Raw genomic sequence first — 19148 nt, 5'->3', positions numbered from 1 at the left:
TGCTATCTTCACTTTGGAAGTTCTTTTCTTGAATTGAATCTCTAAATTTGCATTGGTCAAGGGAAATAAAAATATAAATACATGCAAATAAAAAGTTAGTGTAACTCCCTATGAGGTGATTTGCCCAAACTGTCATGAAAAGAAAAAGAAAAAGAAAAACCAGCACAAAAGCACAAATCATAAAACCTGTTCCTATGGCCAAATAAGCTATGAACAGAGCTAGTAGCCACTTGAACAAGTGACTAACTGAGTAACCGGGGGTGGGTATCACCAATATGCACCTTCGCGTAGAAAGGTTAGTGACTTTTTCAGGCAAGAATAAAAAAGTGCTGCTGAATAAAATAAAATAAAATGCTCAAAGAAGGGCAAGTCACTCTTAGAGGTTGCATTGAGCTTATACAAAGAGAATAAGCATGATTGAATAAAAAACCTTTCTTTTGACCATGATAGGTAAAGAGAAACAAGGTAAAGGGAGAACAATCTTAGTGCATGTAGTCTACACTGTAATACTTCAATATAGGAGTCTAGGGGGGCTGATTAAGTGGTACTTAGGCTCTAAAGTAAAAGGAGCTTGATTGACTAAGTTGTTTGTTGCTTGAGGACAAGCAAAAAGCTAGGTGTGGGGGTATTTGATCAAGCATAATTTAGCCACATTTTTATTATATTTATTATTGCTTATTTACACATTTTTCAGCTTAATTTATGATTTTTATCTTGTTTTTGTAGAAAAGGAAGAAATTGGAAAACTGGAGAAAAAGTGCAGAAAATGACAAGAAAAGTGATTGGGTCAGTAACTTGGCCAAATCACTGCCCAGATCAAGCTAAAGCAGAAACCTGAACTATCTCACAGGAGACTGATTGGGTCAATGAATTGGCCAAGTCACCCGCAGGAATAGAAACCCGGTGTAATACCCGGCTAGACTCCTGTATCGGGATTCCTACCGTCCGGTGGAATCTCGGTTGTCGGAAACCTCTAGAAGGGTAAAACTATGATTTTATGATATGTTTTAATGTATTTCATGTTTTTAAGTAAGAATTAAATGAGTTTTTGCATGAACAATCTTTGGAGGAAAACCCAGGTTCGGCCGCCGAACGTTGAGGTTCGGCCGCCGAACATGCATGCTTTCGGAGGGACTTTAGGAGCCCGAAAATTTTGAGTGAGGGAAATGCAGGTTCGGCCGCCGAACTCCAAGTTCGGCCGCCGAACCTTGCATGCATGCGGAGGCACTTTCGGCCCCCGAACGTGGCCTGGCCAGCCACCTATAAAAGGGGCACTTAGCCGAAATGGGAGAGTTTTCTCCCATTTTCAGCCGCAGCAAGCTTCCGACCTCACTCTCCCAAATCTTGTGTTTTTCCTTCAATCCCCGCCATTTTTCTTTGAGTTTTAAGGTTCCACAAAAGTTTTTGAGTGTTTTTAAGCAAGTTTGGAGCTTGGAAGTCTTGGAGCTAAATCCCTCCATTTTCCGAGCTAGGGTCGTTCTTCCTCTCGATCTTCAAGAGGTAAGCTTTGATCTATGCTTCTTTTATGTTTTATGAAAGTTTTATGCAAGTTGATGGGGTAGAATGCATGTTTAGGCTTGTTGTTAGGTTTATGTTGTGATTTGAACAATGTATGTTGGAAATGTGTTGTTTGAAGTGTTGTAGTTGGGGTATATTATAGTTTGAGACCCCTAGGTGTGATGTATGATGTGTATGCATGTGTAGAAACAAGTTTATGCATGTTTTGAGGCGTTTTGGAGGCTGTGGACACAAGGGAGCCAAGTTTCTGCCCTTCGGCAGAAACTCAGGTTCGGCCGCCGAAGTGACTTTCGGCCGCCGAACCCCCTTGTGGAGGCAGTTTCGGCTGCCGAAGCCTGCCCCCGAAACTCAAGTTTCGTCTCTGTCTGGGAGGTTCGGCCGCCGAAAGTGCCGCCGAACCTGCATGACTTTCGGCTGCAGAGGGACTTTCGGCCGCCGAACCTGCCGCCGAAAGTGCCCTGTTCAGCCATTTCTTGCATATTTTCATGTGATGTTTTCAGGATGTTTTAGGGGGTTTTTGGGGAGTATTTTTAGAGTCATATTCATGTATGTTTGGTCCCTCATTTGAGTCCACCTGTGTAGGTTCGGACCCGAGGAACCGAGACCCCCAGCAGTGAGCCAGCTGCTTCAGAGTCTCTTCAGAGCTAGCCAGAGGTGAGTGGAATAAACTTTAAGTTTTAAAGCAAATTAATGAAATGTTTTAGCATGATTCACGCATCATGAATGCCATGAGATATATTAGGTTGTTTGCATTAGAATTCACGAATATGTTGCATTGCATACCTTGTTGTTGATGTGGATGAATGTTGAATGATCCATTAGCCCTTGTATGTCATGATAGCCTATGTGAGTCCAGGTGTGCCTGCTACGGCTCTACGCCCCTGGCACTATGACTGATTATGGAAGTCCGGGTGTGCCTGCTACGGCTCTACGCCCCCGACATGTATAAGTAAGAAAGATAGGGGCTAAATGGTGACAAGTTCATCCTTGTTGTGAAATGTTTGTGTTATGGTGCATACATGAAAGCATGATTTAAAATTGATGTTTTATTATTCTGCTCACTGGGCTCTAGTAGCTCACCCCACTCCCTTTATCCCCAGAGTTTCAGGTACAGGATAGATCGGGAAGTCGGCTAGAGTGAAGTTAAGTCATGTATGTTGTAATAGATAGTAGTGGACATGAACATGATGTAATGAGTACTTATGACCATGTAATGTAATTAATGATTTGATGATGTATTGAGGATTATAGTAGTGCTTGACCTAGAGGTGTGTGAATCCCCATTATGTACAGAGTATTTAATGAGTAATGATGTTAATGACCATGATTATCCAAGCTGATATGTATGATGATGATACCCCATTGGAGTATTTGATGAGGACTCCAGTGTGGGGTTTATGTATGATTTTGTGCATGCACAGGTTTTGCTTGGATAAGAGAAAAGAAAAATTTTACAGATCATGTATATGTTGTTATGTGTGGGATTCCACAGGTTTACAGGAGGAATGTAGGCTTGCTACGGGTCCCGGCGGCCTTAAGCCGATCTGGATCCTAGCGCCGGTAACGGGTCGGATTTCCGGGTCGTTACAGAGTGGTATCAGAGCCCTAGGTTCATATGGTCGGACCTAGAGTGTCGGGCTCATAGATGTTCTAGAAGGTCAAGCACACTAGGAAAATCATGTCCACTAGGATAGGATGTAGAGTCCTGTCTATATGATGATGTGATATGCCATGATGATATGCATGTGCATAAATGCTACGATGTGATGCTATGTATGTGATGAGGGTTCATGTGTTTCCACATGAACCATATGATGCTAATGATTGCTTGTGCTATGTGCTGTTTTTCAGAGGATAGAATGAGAGGAACTCGTCGATCTGCACGATTGACTGGAGTGCCACCTCAGGACGAGGGCGCTGATGCCCGTCCTTCAGCATTGCCTAGGGCAATGTCCAGTAGGTCCAACAGAGACAGAGTAGCTAGAGACCCTAGAAGGTCTTTGGATCTGGGTAGAAGCAGATCAGTAAGGGGAACAATGCAGGGAGGAATGTCTGAGGATATGGAAGTAGATCAGAGGAGGGATGGCAGTCTCGGTGTGAGCATGCCGGAAGAGGGCATGGGAGAATCAGAAGGAGGCACTCAGGCCTCGAGTTATGTCCAGCCACATCACTGCTCACCCTATTCACACCATCCAGGGTATTCGATGGGAGGTACATCGGATAACCCCAGTTTTAGCCCTTATCCTCCACATATGCCATACCCACCTTACTACCCACCATACTCTCAGTACCCCATGTACCCACCTCCACCTCCCTATACCAGTACAGCAAACCCTACCCCAGGGGATGTTGCACCTCCACCACCACCAGTACCTACTGTCCCGAAAACACAAGTACCCAAACCTACCTCATCTGGAGGGAGCAAGGTCAAGATGACCGATTACATGAAGTTGGGTGCTCCTCAGTACAGAGCAGGCGATGACCCATTTGAGTATCTGAACAGGGTCAAGACTATTACAGATGAGATAGGGGCTGATGACAGTAGAGCCATTCAGATGGCTGGGTTCACACTGGAGTGCAAGAAGGCACGTGGTTGGTTTAAGAACTATGTGAACCCGAGAGCGGACAGTATGTCCTGGGAGGAGTTCCCAAATGAGTTTGCAGGATGGGCTTTCCCTGAGAGCTCTAGAGAGCAGAAGATGATAGAATTCGAGCAGTTGAAGCAGACTGATCAGATGAGTGTGGAGGAGTACACAGACAGGTTCCTGGAGTTGTTGCCATATGCTGGACAGAATTTGGACTCAGATCAAAAGAAGTCAAGTAGATATATTATGAGGCTACACTCCAGGTATTCCTCTTTGATACAGTCAGCAGAGAGGGAGAGTTTCCATGCCATAGTGGATATGGCTAGGAGAATGGAGGCTAGTGCTATCGTTGAGGGGAAGGTAAAATAGTCAGTGGCACAGTCTTCTGGTTCCAAGACCCCAGGTGGGGAAAGGTTAGACTCTTCTTCTCTAAGTGTAGCAGTTGCAGGCAGTAAGAAGTGGGACAGAGGCCACAGAAAATCTAAGAAGAATAAGTTCTGGAATAAGATCAAGTCAGGTCTGGGTTTAGGCAGTGGCTCAAGCTCTGGCGCAGAGGTTACAGCATGTATGAGATGTGGGAGACCACACAAGGGAGTATGTCTGGCAGGGACAAACACATGTTTCAGGTGCGGACAGGCGGGTCATTTGGCTCGAGATTGTCCTAGAGCAGCCTTTGCAGCACCGTCTCAGCAGACAGCCTCCGGCAGTGTGGTACAGCCAGTAGCTCCAGCCGCAACACAGGCCAGTGGCAGAGGCAGAGGGAGAGGGTCAGCCTCTTCATCAGCAGGATACAGAGGTGAAGGTCCATCAGCTCCGGCACGGATCTTCACTATGACTCAGCAGGAGGCCAACACATCCAACACCGTGGTGGCAGGTAATCTCATCATTGGTTGTTATGATGTGTATGCCTTAATGGACCCGGGTGCATCTCATTCTTTTATTGCTCCGAGAGTCGTGGAGAGGGTAGGATTGATGGTCTCTGGGTTAGAGTGTCCCCTATGGGTCAGTGGACCCAAGTGTGACCCGTCAGTGGCAGAGGCAGTCTGCCAATGTAGTCCAGTTTTCATAGAGGGAAGATGCCTTTCCGCCGACCTTGTGGTTCTAGACTTGACAGATTTTGACGTCATTCTAGGGATGGATTGGTTATCGACCCATAGTGCTACCTTGGACTGTAGAGACAAGGTAGTCAGATTCAGAGATCAGGATGGGTCAGAGGTCGTCTTCAGAGGAGACAAGAGGGGTACACCTAGAGGTCTGATCTCAGCTCTTCAGGCTCGTAGGTTGCTTAGGAGGGGATGTCAGGGGTTTCTAGCTCATGTGAGGGAGTTAGATAGTCATGTCAGAGAGCCCGCCTCAGTGCCTGTGGTGAGTGAGTTCTTAGATGTTTTCCCAGACGAGCTGCCAGGGTTACCACCTGCTAGGGAGATAGAGTTCAAGATTGAGTTAATGCCTGGTACCAGACCGATCTCTATCCCTCCCTACAGGATGGCACCAGCTGAATTGAAAGAACTGAAGGAACAGTTGCAAGAGCTGGTAGATAAGGGTTTCATCCGACCGAGTACTTCACCTTGGGGTGCTCCGGTTTTGTTTGTGAGGAAGAAGGATGGATCCCTCAGACTTTGTATCGACTACAGACAGTTGAAGAAGGTCACTACCAAGAACAAGTACCCTTTGCCGAGGATCGACGATCTATTCGACTAGCTAGCAGGAGCAGGTTGTTTCTCCAAAATAGATCTGAGATCAGGGTACCATCAGTTGAGGATAAGGAATGAAGATGTACCGAAGACAGCTTTCAGGACCAGGTATGGGCACTATGAGTTCCTTGTGATGCCGTTTGGGTTGACTAACGCCCCTGCAGCATTCATGGACCTCATGAACAGAGTATTCAGTCAGTATCTGGATCACTTCATTATTGTCTTCATAGATGATATCTTAGTGTACTCCAGAAATGCAGAGGAGCATGCCCATCACCTGAGGACAGTTTTGCAGACCTTGAGAGAGCATGGCTTGTATGCCAAGTTCTCCAAGTGTGAGTTTTGGCTTAGGAGCATTTCATTCTTGGGGCACATTGTGTCAGAACAGGGTATTGAAGTAGACCCCAAGAAGGTAGAGGCTGTAGCTAACTGGCCTAGACCCACCACAGTGACCGAGATCAAGAGTTTTCTGGGTCTAGCAGGTTACTACAGGAGGTTCGTTCAGGACTTCTCAAAGATTGCTGCTCCTATGACCAAATTGACAAAGAAGAATCAGAAGTTCATATGGACCGATCAGTGTGAGGAAAGCTTTGAGGAGCTTAAGAGGAGGTTGACTTCAGCACCGGTGTTAGCTCTGCCAAAAAGTGATGATGACTTCTCAGTATATTGTGATGCGTCCCGTGTGGGACTGGGTTGTGTGCTAATGCAAAATGAGAGGGTGATCGCTTATGCTTCTAGGCAGCTGAAGAAGCATGAGCTGAATTACCCCACACATGACCTAGAGATGGCAGCAGTGATCTTTGCACTCAAGATGTGGAGGCATTACCTTTATGGGGTAAAGTGTGAGATCTTCACAGATCATAAGAGTCTGCAGTACATCTTGAGTCAGAGAGAACTGAACATGAGGCAGAGGAGATGGGTAGAGCTGTTGAGTGACTATGATTGCAAGATTCAGTACCATCCGGGTAAGGCGAATGTTGTGGCAGACGCCCTAAGCCGGAAATCACTCGGCAGTCTATCCCACATTTCAGCAGAGAGGAGGCCGGTGGTGAAGGAGTTCCACAGACTTATGAGTGAGGGATTACAGTTGGAGTTGTCTGGCACAGGTGCCTTAGTGGCTCAGATGAGAGTGACACCCGTGTTTCTGGAGCAGGTAGCTCAGAAACAGCATGAGGACCCAGAGTTGGTCAGGATAGCCAGAACGGTTCAGTCAGGCCAGAATAATGAGTTCAAGTTTGATGATAAGGGGATCCTCCGCTACGGGAACAGATTATGTGTGCCAGATGACATTGGTCTGAAGGGAGATATTATGGGGGAAGCCCATAATACCAGGTATAGTGTTCACCCTGGAGCCACCAAGATGTATCAGGATCTGAAGAGAGTGTATTGGTGGCCAGCTATGAAGAAGGACGTGGCACTGTTCGTGTCAGCCTGCGATGTGTGTCAGAGGGTGAAACTAGAGCATCAGAAGCCGGCTGGAATGTTGAATCCACTACCGATTCCAGAGTGGAAATGGGAGAATATAGCTATGGACTTCGTAGTGGGGTTACCGGCGACGTCCAACAGATTGGACTCCATATGGGTGATTGTGGACAGACTCACCAAATCTGCTCACTTCATCCCTGTCAGGAGTGGCTACTCTGTGGATAAGTTGGCACAGGTGTACGTAGATGAGATTGTCAGACTGCATGGGGTCCCGGTATCTATAGTGTCAGATAGAGGGCCCCAGTTCACCTCCAGGTTTTGGCGGAGTCTGCAGAACGCTATGGGTACCAGATATGTAATACCCGGCTAGACTCCGGTATCGGAATTCCTACCGTCCGGTGGAATCTCGGATGTCGGAGACCTCTAGAAGGGTAGAATCATGTTTTATAAAATGTTTTCATGAATTTTAATGTTTTAAAGTATGAAACTAAATGAGTTTTTGCATGAAAATAGCATTGGAGGAAAACCCAGGTTCGGCCGCCGAAAGTCAAGTTCGGCCGCCGAACATGCATGCGTTTTGGAGGCACGTTAGGCCCCCGAAAGCATGAGTTAGGGAAGTTCAGGTTCGGCCGCCGAAAGTCAAGTTCGGCCGCCGAACATTTGCATGGATGCGGAGGCACATTCGGCCCCCGAACGTGGCCTGGCCAGCCACTATATAAGGGGCACTTAGCCGAAATGGGCGAGCTTTCTCCCATTTTCGGCTACAGCAAGCTTCCGACTTTCCCTTTGCAAACCTAGTGTTCTTTCTCCAAATCTCTTCCATTTTTCTTGAGTTTTAAACTCACATTGCAAGTTTTGAGCTTTTAAACCAAGTTTTGGAGCTTTGGGAACTCAGGAGCTCATCTTCGTGGATCTCCAAGTTTAGGTCGTCTCCCTCTCGACTTTCAAGAGGTAAGAGCCGATCTTAAGCTTCTCATGTGTTTTAAGTAAGTTTTATGCTAGATCTATGGGTAGAAATGCATGTTAGGTTATATGTGGAGTTATGGGTTAATCTTGATGTTTTGGACAATGTATGTTGATTTTGTGTGTTTGAAGTGTTGTAGTTGGGGTATTTGATGTTTTGAGGCCCCTAGGAACGTTTATGCATGTTTTAACTAAGGTATATGCATGATTGGTGAGTTTGGAGGCGAAAATGCATTTGGGAGCCAAGTTTCTGCCCTTCGGCAGAAACCAGGTTCGGCAGCCGAAGGCACTTTCGGCCGCCGAACATGGCTGGTGAGGCAGGCCTTTCGGCTGCCGAAGTTGCCCCCGAAAGGAGACTTTCGTCTCTATCTGGGACTTTCGGCCGCCGAAGGTGCCGCCGAACATGCATGAGTTTCGTCTCTGTCTGGGAGTTTCGGCCGCCGAAGGTGCCGCCGAACCTGCCTGACTTTCGGCTCTAGAGGGACTTTCGGCCGCCGAACCTGCCGCCGAAAGTGCCCTGTCCAGCCATTTCTTGCATGTTGTTAGGTGATTGTTTCATGATGTTTTAGGGGTTTTTGGGGAGTATATTAGAGTTATGTTTATGTATGTTTGGTCCCTCATTGGAGTCCACCTGTCTAGGTTCGAACCCGAGGAACCGAGGACCCCAGCAGTGAGCCAGCTGCTACAGAGTTTGTCAGAGCTAGCCAGAGGTGAGTGGAATAAACCTTAAGTTTTAAATAAATGAAATATGAATTTTGAGCATGATCCATGCATCATGAATGCCATGAGATATAATAGGTTGCTTGCATTAGTATTCACGAATATGTTGCATTGCATTTATGATATTTATGTTGATGTGGATTGGTTATTGGATGATCCTTTAGTCCTCATATGATATGATTGATGTTATGGCATGTTATGGTATGGAAGTCCAGGTTGTACCCATTCTACGTCCCTGGCACGATGTAAGAGAAAGTCCAGGTTGTACCCATTCTACGTCCCTGGCACAGTTGGTCCATATGATATGTTATGATAAGGGAAAGACCGGTTGACCCATTCTACGTCCCGGCACAGTTGGACCTATGTAGAGGACTATAGGTGACAATACCATCCGAGATGTGATTTGTTGTGATGTGTTGCATTCCATGAAAGCATGAAATTTTAATATATTGTTTTCACTATTCTGCTCACTGGGCTTTGTAGCTCACCCCTCTCCCCTAACCCCAGATGTGCAGGTACAGGGTAGATCAGAAGGTTAGCCAGAGTTTTGAAGTATGTCTTATGTTGTAATAGCTAGATTGTGGACATGACGATTGTACAATTGATGAAATGTAAAAATATTCAGAATGTTATGTAATGAGGTTATTAAGGATAGAGTTGTGCTTGACCATAATGTATTGTTAATCCCTTTTGTCTATACATGATCTTATGTTATGATGTTTATGTAAACTAACTCAACACAGGCTGTTTTGCCTTTAAGGCATGATGAGATCCCACAGAGGGACTATGTTATGTATATGTTCAGGGTTTGCACAGGTTGAGTTAGTTGATGATAGTACGTATGAGGAAAAGTTTTAAATTTTTTATGTATGATTGTTGATCATGTATGGGATTAAACAGGTTTACAGGTTACATGTCAGGCTTGCTACGGGTCCCGGCGGCCTTAAGTCGACCCGGATCCTAGCGCCGGTAACGGTCCGATTTTCGGGGCGTTACAGAGTGGTATCAGAGCCCTAGGTTCATAGGATCGGACCTAGAGTGTCGGGCTCATAGATGTTATAGAAGGTCAAGCACAATAGGAAGGTCATGTCCACTAGGATAGGATGTTGAGTCCTGTCTTGCATGATGATGTGAAATGCCATGACTTTATGCATGTGCATTAATGATATGATATACTATGTGATGTATGTGATGAGGGTTCATGTGTGCTCACATGAACCATATGATGCTAATGTTTGTATGTTGTGTACTGTTTTTAGAAAACAGGATGAGAGGAACTCGTCGATCTGCACGGTTGACTGGAGTGCCACCTGAGGATGAGGGCACGAGCGCCCGTCCTCCTACATTGCCTAGGGCAATGTCTTGTAGAGCCAACAGAGAAAGAGTGTCAAGGGACCCTAGAAGGTCTTTTGATGCTAGCAGAAGGGGGACTGATAGAGGAGGAAGTTCTTCAGATGTGAGGGAGGTTATGGAAGAGGATCAGAGGAGGGATGGGAACCTGGATGTGAGCATGCAGGAAGAAGGAACAGGGGAGTCACAGGGAGGCGTTCAGGCCTCGGGGTATGGTTTTCCACCCCATTATCCACCCTTCCCACAGGGTTCAGGGTATCCGATGGGAGGTACATCGGATTACTCCAGCTTTCACCCCTACCCTACCTACATGCCTTATCCGCCTTTCTATCCACCCTACACACAGTACCCAGCTTATCCACCCTCACCCTTCTATCCAAACCCGGCAAACCCCACCTCGGGGAATGCTGCACCTCCACCTCCACCACCTACAGAACCAGCAGCCCCAGTTACTCAACCTCCTAGACCTAGCTCAGTTGATGGGAGCAAGGTAAAGATGACAGACTACCTCAAGTTAGATGCTCCCAAATACAAGTCAGGGGATGACCCCTTTGAGTATCTGAGAGTGGTGAAGACGATAACTGATGAGCTAGGGGCAAGTGACAGTAGGGCCATTCAGATGGCAGGGTTCACTTTAAAGTGCAAGAAGGCACGGGAATGGTTCAAGTGTTATGTGGACCCGAGACTAGACGGTATGACGTGGGAAGAATTTGCGAATGAGTTCGCTGGATGGGCTTTTCCAGACAGTTCTAGAGAACTGAAAATGATTGAGTTTGAGCAACTGAGGCAGTCAGAGCACATGAGTGTAGAGGAGTTCACGGATAAATTCTTGGAGCTATTGCCTTTTTCAGGGCAAGCTCTAGATTCAGATACGAAGAAAGCTAAGAAATATGTTATGAAGCTGCATTCCAGGTACTCCTCGTTGGTTCAGTCAGCTGAGAGAGAAAGTTTCCACACTGTGGTGGATATGGCTCGAAGAATGGAGGCAAGTGCTATAGTTGAGGGGTCAGTGAAGCAGTCAGTGACCCAGTCTTCAGGGGTTAAGACCCCAGGCAGAGGAGGACCAGGGTTCTCTTCTCAGAGCTCAGGTAAGAAGAGGTGGGATAACACCACCAGGAAGTCGAAGAAGAATAAGTTTTGGAACAAGTTGAAATCCGGTTTGGGATTCGGCGGTGGCTCGAGCTCAGGCTCAGATGGTACAGAATGTCAGAGATGTGGAAGACCGCACAGGGGAGTGTGTCGAGCTGGGACTAACACATGTTTCAGATGTGGACAGGAGGGACACATGGCTCGGGATTGTCCTAGAGCGCCTTTTATGGGCCAGCCCCAGCAGACAGCTTCTGGTAGTGTGGCACAGCCAGCAGTTCCAGCCACAACTCAGGGCAGTGGCAGAGGTAGAGGAAGAGGGGCAGCCTCTTCTTCTGGTTCCCGAGGTGAAGGTCCATCAGCTCCAGCCAGGATCTTCACCATGACACAGCAGGAGGCTAACACATCCAACACCGTGGTGTCAGGTAATCTCGTCATTGGGTGTTCTGATGTGTATGCATTAATGGACCCGGGTGCATCTCATTCATTTATTGCTCCGAGAGCCGTTGAGAGGTTGGGTCTGATAGTCTCTGGGTTAGAGTGTCCCCTATGGGTCAGTGGACCCAAGTGTGACCCGTCAGTGGCAGTGTCAGTCTGCCAGTACAGTCCAGTTTTTATTGAGGGAAGATGCCTCTCCGCCGACCTTGTGGTTCTAGATTTGACAGACTTTGACGTCATTCTAGGGATGGATTGGCTATCTACCCATGGTGCTACCTTGGACTGCAGGGACAAGGTAGTCAAGTTCAGAGATCAGAACGGGTCAGAGGTCGTTTTTAGAGGAGACAAGAGGGGCACACCTAGAGGTCTGATATCAGCTCTTCAGGCTCGTAGGTTGCTTAGGAAGGGATGTCAGGGGTACTTAGCTCATGTGAGAGAGCTAGACAGTCAGGTCAGGGAGCCAGCCTCGGTGCCAGTTGTCAGAGAGTTTCAGGATGTCTTTCCTGATGAACTTCCAGGTTTACCACCTGCTAGGGAGATAGAGTTCGAGATAGAGTTGGTACCTGGAGCTAGACCGATCTCTATCCCTCCCTACAGGATGGCCCCAGCAGAGTTAAAGGAGTTAAAAGAGCAATTGCAGGAGCTGGTAGAAAAGGGTTTCATCCGACAGAGTACCTCACCTTGGGGTGCTCCGGTCTTGTTTGTGAGGAAGAAGGATGGATCCCTTAGACTTTGTATCGACTACAGGCAGTTGAACAAAGTCACTACCAAGAATAGGTACCCTTTGCCAAGGATCGATGATCTATTCGACCAGCTAGCAGGAGCGGGTTGTTTCTCCAAAATAGATCTAAGATCGGGGTACCATCAGCTAAGGATAAGGGATGAGGATGTGCCGAAGACAGCCTTTAGGACCAGATATGGGCATTTTGAGTTCCTTGTAATGCCGTTCGGGTTAACAAACGCCCCTGCAGCATTCATGGATCTCATGAACAGAGTATTTAGTCAATACCTGGATCACTTTGTTATTGTCTTCATAGATGATATCTTAGTGTATTCCAGGAATGCAGAGGAGCATGCCCATCATCTGCGGTTGGTCTTGCAGACTTTGAGGGAACATGGCTTGTATGCCAAGTTCTCTAAATGTGAGTTCTGGCTGAGGAGCATTTCGTTCTTGGGGCATGTAGTGTCAGAGAATGGTATTGAGGTAGATCCCAAGAAGACAGAAACTGTGGCTAACTGGCCTAGACCCACTTCAGTGACAGAGATTAGAAGTTTCTTGGGTTTGGCAGGTGACTACAGGAGGTTCGTTCAGGACTTCTCAAAGATAGCATCTCCTCTAACCAGACTAACCAGGAAGAGTCAGAAGTTTCTGTGGACCGACCAGTGCGAGGAGAGTTTCGAAGAGCTTAAGAAGAAGTTGACTTCAGCACCAGTGTTAGCTCTGCCATCTAGTGGAGAGGACTTTACAGTCTTTTGTGATGCGTCCCGTGTGGGACTGGGTTGTGTACTGATGCAGAATGAGAAGGTGATTGCTTATGCTTCTAGGCAGCTGAAGAAGCATGAGTTGAATTACCCCACACACGACCTTGAGATGGCAGCAGTAATCTTTGCACTCAAGATGTGGAGGCATTACCTCTATGGGGTGAAATGTGAGATCTTTACAGATCATAAGAGCCTGCAGTACATCTTGAGTCAGAGGGATTTGAATTTGAGACAGAGGAGATGGGTGGAGCTGCTGAGTGACTATGATTGCAAGATTCAGTACCATCCGGGTAAGGCGAATGTTGTGGCAGACGCCTTAAGCCGGAAATCACTCGGTAGTTTATCCCACATATCGGCAGAGAGGAGGCCAGTGGTGAAGGAGTTCTATAAGCTTATTGAGGAAGGTCTACAGATGGAGTTATCTGGTACAGGTGCCTTGGTGGCCCAGATGAGAGTGGCACCCGTGTTTCTAGAGCAGGTGGCTCAGAAACAGCATGAGGACCCGGAGTTAGTGAAGATTGCCAGGACTGTTCAGTCAGGCAATGATAGTGAGTTCAGATTCGACAGCAAGGGGATCCTCCGCTATGGGAGCAGACTATGTGTACCAGATGACATTGGGCTAAAAGGAGACATTATGAGAGAAGCTCATAATGCGAGATACAGCATTCACCCCGGAGCCACCAAGATGTATCAAGATTTGAAGAAAGTTTATTGGTGGCCAGCGATGAAGAAAGAAGTGGCACAGTTTGTGTCCGCCTGCGAAGTGTGTCAGAGGGTGAAGCTGGAACATCAGAAGCCGGCTGGAATGCTTAACCCGCTACCTATTCCAGGGTGGAAATGGGAGAATATAGCTATGGACTTCGTAGTGGGGTTACCGGCGACGTCCAACAGATTGGACTCCATATGGGTGATTGTGGACAGACTCACCAAATCTGCTCACTTCATCCCTGTCAGGAGTGGCTACTCTGTGGACAAGTTGGCGCAGGTATATGTGGATGAGATCGTCAGGTTGCATGGGGTTCCTGTTTCGATAGTGTCAGATAGAGGGCCCCAGTTCACCTCCAGGTTTTGGCGGAGTCTACAGAATGCCATGGGTACTAGGTTGGATTTCAGTACTGCCTTCCACCCCCAGACTGATGGACAGTCAGAAAGGACCATCCAGACTATCGAGGATATGCTCAGAATGTGTGTGCTGGACTTTGGCGGTTCATGGAGGCAGCATCTACCTTTGGTGGAGTTTGCCTACAACAACAGCCATCATGCTAGCATCGGGATGGCTCCATATGAAGCTTTGTATGGAAGGAAGTGCAGATCACCTGTTTGCTGGGAGGAAGTTGGAGAAAAGGCCTTGGCAGGGCCTGAGTTAGTAGAGATCACCAGCAGGGTGGTACCCATAATCAGAGAAAGAATCAAGACTGCTTCAAGCAGACAGAAGAGCTATGTAGACGTCCGCAGAAGACAGTTAGAGTTTCAGGAGGGGGATCTGGTATTGCTCAAGGTGTCTCCAATGAAGGGAGTGGTTCGCTTCGGGAAGAAAGGTAAACTAGCCCCACGATACATCGGACCCTTTGAAATCTTGCAAAAGATTGGGAATGTGTCGTACAAGCTGGGTTTACCTGCTTCGATGGAGAGAATCCATCCGGTTTTCCATGTTTCTATGTTGAGGAAGTTTGTGTCAGATCCGAGCAAGGTTCTTAGTGAGCCTGATGTAGAGGTCCAAGAGGATCTCACCTATGTTGAACAGCCAGTGCGGATCATAGACACCCAGATTAGAAAGTTAAGAAACAAGGAAATCCCGATGGTGAAAGTCCTATGGAACCACCACAACTTGGAAGAATGCACTTGGGAGACACGGGAGTCCATGCTCCAACAATACCCTCATCTCTTTTAAGGTTAGATCCCTATGTGTTTATGTGCTTATATATGTTGTGTTGTTTGCTATGCATGTGCTAGTTGAGGAACATTCGGGGACGAATGTTTTTAAGGGGGGGAGAATGTAATACCCGGCTAGACTCCGGTATCGGAATTCCTACCGTCCGGTGGAATCTCGGATGTCGGAGACCTCTAGAAGGGTAGAATCATGTTTTATAAAATGTTTTCATGAATTTTAATGTTTTAAAGTATGAAACTAAATGAGTTTTTGCGTGAAAATAGCATTGGAGGAAAACCCAGGTTCGGCCGCCGGAAGTCAAGTTCGGCCGCCGAACATGCATGCGTTTTGGAGGCACGTTAGGCCCCCGAAAGCATGAGTTAGGGAAGTTCAGGTTCGGCCGCCGAAAGTCAAGTTCGGCCGCCGAACATTTGCATGGATGCGGAGGCACATTCGGCCCCCGAACGTGGCCTGGCCAGCCACTATATAAGGGGCACTTAGCCGAAATGGGCGAGCTTTCTCCCATTTTCGGCCACAGCAAGCTTCCGACTTTCCCTTTGCAAACCTAGTGTTCTTTCTCCAAATCTCTTCCATTTTTCTTGAGTTTTAAACTCACATTGCAAGTTTTGAGCTTTTAAACCAAGTTTTGGAGCTTTGGGAACTCAGGAGCTCATCTTCGTGGATCTCCAAGTTTAGGTCGTCTCCCTCTCGACTTTCAAGAGGTAAGAGCCGATCTTAAGCTCCTCATGTGTTTTAAGTAAGTTTTATGCTAGATCTATGGGTAGAAATGCATGTTAGGTTATATGTGGAGTTATGGGTTAATCTTGATGTTTTGGACAATGTATGTTGATTTTGTGTGTTTGAAGTGTTGTAGTTGGGGTATTTGATGTTTTGAGGCCCCTAGGAACGTTTATGCATGTTTTAACTAAGGTATATGCATGATTGGTGAGTTTGGAGGCGAAAATGCATTTGGGAGCCAAGTTTCTGCCCTTCGGCAGAAACCAGGTTCGGCAGCCGAAGGCACTTTCGGCCGCCGAACATGGCTGGTGAGGCAGGCCTTTCGGCTGCCGAAGTTGCCCCCGAAAGGAGACTTTCGTCTCTGTCTAGGACTTTCGGCCGCCGAAGGTGCCGCCGAACATGCATGAGTTTCGTCTCTGTCTGGGAGTTTCGGCCGCCGAAGGTGCCGCCGAACCTGCCTGACTTTCGGCTCTGGAGGGACTTTCGGCCGCCGAACCTGCCGCCGAAAGTGCCCTGTCCAGCCATTTCTTGCATGTTGTTAGGTGATTGTTTCATGATGTTTTAGGGGTTTTTGGGGAGTATATTAGAGTTATGTTTATGTATGTTTGGTCCCTCATTGGAGTCCACCTGTGTAGGTTCGGACCCGAGGAACCGAGGACCCCAGCAGTGAGCCAGCTGCTACAGAGTTTGTCAGAGCTAGCCAGAGGTGAGTGGAATAAACCTTAAGTTTTAAATAAATGAAATATGAATTTTGAGCATGATCCATGCATCATGAATGCCATGAGATATAATAGGTTGCTTGCATTAGTATTCACGAATATGTTGCATTGCATTTATGATATTTATGTTGATGTGGATTGGTTATTGGATGATCCTTTAGTCCTCATATGATATGATTGATGTTATGGCATGTTATGGTATGGAAGTCCAGGTTGTACCCATTCTACGTCCCTGGCACGATGTAAGAGAAAGTCCAGGTTGTACCCATTCTACGTCCCTGGCACAGTTGGTCCATATGATATGTTATGATAAGGGAAAGACCGGTTGACCCATTCTACGTCCCGGCACAGTTGGACCTATGTAGAGGACTATAGGTGACAATACCATCCGAGATGTGATTTGTTGTGATGTGTTGCATTCCATGAAAGCATGAAATTTTAATATATTGTTTTCACTATTCTGCTCACTGGGCTTTGTAGCTCACCCCTCTCCCCTAACCCCAGATGTGCAGGTACAGGGTAGATCAGAAGGTTAGCCAGTGTTTTGAAGTATGTCTTATGTTGTAATAGCTAGATTGTGGACATGACGATTGTACAATTGATGAAATGTAAAAATATTCAGAATGTTATGTAATGAGGTTATTAAGGATAGAGTTGTGCTTGACCATAATGTATTGTTAATCCCTTTTGTCTATACATGATCTTATGTTATGATGTTTATGTAAACTAACTCAACACAGGCTGTTTTGCCTTTAAGGCATGATGAGATCCCACAGAGGGACTATGTTATGTATATGTTCAGGGTTTGCACAGGTTGAGTTAGTTGATGATAGTACGTATGAGGAAAAGTTTTAAATTTTTTATGTATGATTGTTGATCATGTATGGGATTAAACAGGTTTACAGGTTACATGTCAGGCTTGCTACGGGTCCCGGCGGCCTTAAGTCGACCCGGATCCTAGCGCCGGTAACGGTCCGATTTTCGGGGCGTTACATTAGACTTCAGTACTGCCTTCCACCCACAGACAGACGGACAGTCAGAGAGGACCATCCAGACAATAGAGGATATGCTCAGAATGTGTGTGCTAGATTTTGGCGGTTCTTGGAGGCAGCATCTACCTTTGGTGGAGTTTGCCTACAATAACAGCTATCATGCTAGCATAGGGATGGCTCCATATGAAGCTTTGTATGGGAGGAAGTGCAGATCACCTATCTGCTGGGAGGAAGTAGGAGAGAGGACTCTTGCGGGTCCGGAGTTAGTAGAGCTTACCAGTAGGGTGGTACCCATAATCAGAGAGAGGATCAAGACTGCTGCTAGTCGGCAGAAGAGTTATGCAGATATCCGCAGAAGACAGCTAGAGTTTCAGGAGGGGGATTTGGTTTTGCTCAAGGTGTCTCCTATGAAAGGAGTGGTTCGGTTCGGGAAGAAGGGTAAGTTAGCTCCACGGTACATCGGTCCTTTTGAGGTGCTTCAGAGGGTCGGTAATGTGTCGTACAAGCTAGACTTGCCTGCTTCGATGGAGAGAATCCATCCGGTTTTCCATGTTTCTCTGTTACGGAAGTACGTGTCAGATCCGAGAAAGGTTCTTAGTGAGCCTGATATGGAGATCCATGAGGATCTCACCTATGTAGAACAGCCAGTGCGGATCCTAGACACTCAGATCAGAAAGCTGAGGAACAAGGAAATCCCGATGGTGAAGGTCCTTTGGAACCACCACAACTTAGAGGAATGCACCTGGGAGACCCGGGAGTCTATGCTCCAGCAATACCCCCATCTGTTTTGAGGTGAGTGTTAGTTGTTTTGAGTGTCTGTATGTATGCTATGCGGTATGTTATGTTTATGCCATGTTGATGCCATGTTTCATGTGTTAGTTGAGGAACATTCGGGGACGAATGTTCTTAAGGGGGGGAGAATGTTCTTAAGGGGGGGAGAATGTAATATCCGGCTAGACTCCGGTATCGGGATTCCTACCGTCCGGTGGAATCTCGGTTGTCGAAAACCTCTAGAAGGGTAAAACTATGATTTTATGATATGTTTTAATGTATTTCATGTTTTTAAGTAAGAATTAAATGAGTTTTTGCATGAACAATCTTTGGAGGAAAACCCAGGTTCGGCCGCCGAACTTTGAGGTTCGGCCGCCGAACATGCATGCTTTCGGAGGGACTTTAGGCGCCCGAAAATTTTGAGTGAGGGAAATGCAGGTTCGGCCGCCGAACCTTGTATGCATGCGGAGGCACTTTCGGCCCCCGAACGTGGCCTGGCCAGCCACCTATAAAAGGGGCACTTAGCCGAAATGGGAGAGTTTTCTCCCATTTTCAGCCGCAGCAAGCTTCCGACCTCCCTCTCCCAAATCTTGTGTTTTTCCTTCAATCCCCGCCATTTTTCTTTGAGTTTTAAGGTTCCACAAAAGTTTTTGAGTGTTTTTAAGCAAGTTTGGAGCTTGGAAGTCTTGGAGCTAAATCCCTCCATTTTCCGAGCTAGGGTCGTTCTTCCTCTCGATCTTCAAGAGGTAAGCTTCGATCTATGCTTCTTTTATGTTTTATGAAAGTTTTATGCAAGT

Source organism: Manihot esculenta, chromosome 7 (genome assembly GCF_001659605.2).
Source record: "Manihot esculenta cultivar AM560-2 chromosome 7, M.esculenta_v8, whole genome shotgun sequence".
In the NCBI taxonomy this organism is placed as follows: Eukaryota; Viridiplantae; Streptophyta; class Magnoliopsida; order Malpighiales; family Euphorbiaceae; genus Manihot; species Manihot esculenta.
Note: the sequence above shows the minus strand (reverse complement) of the source record.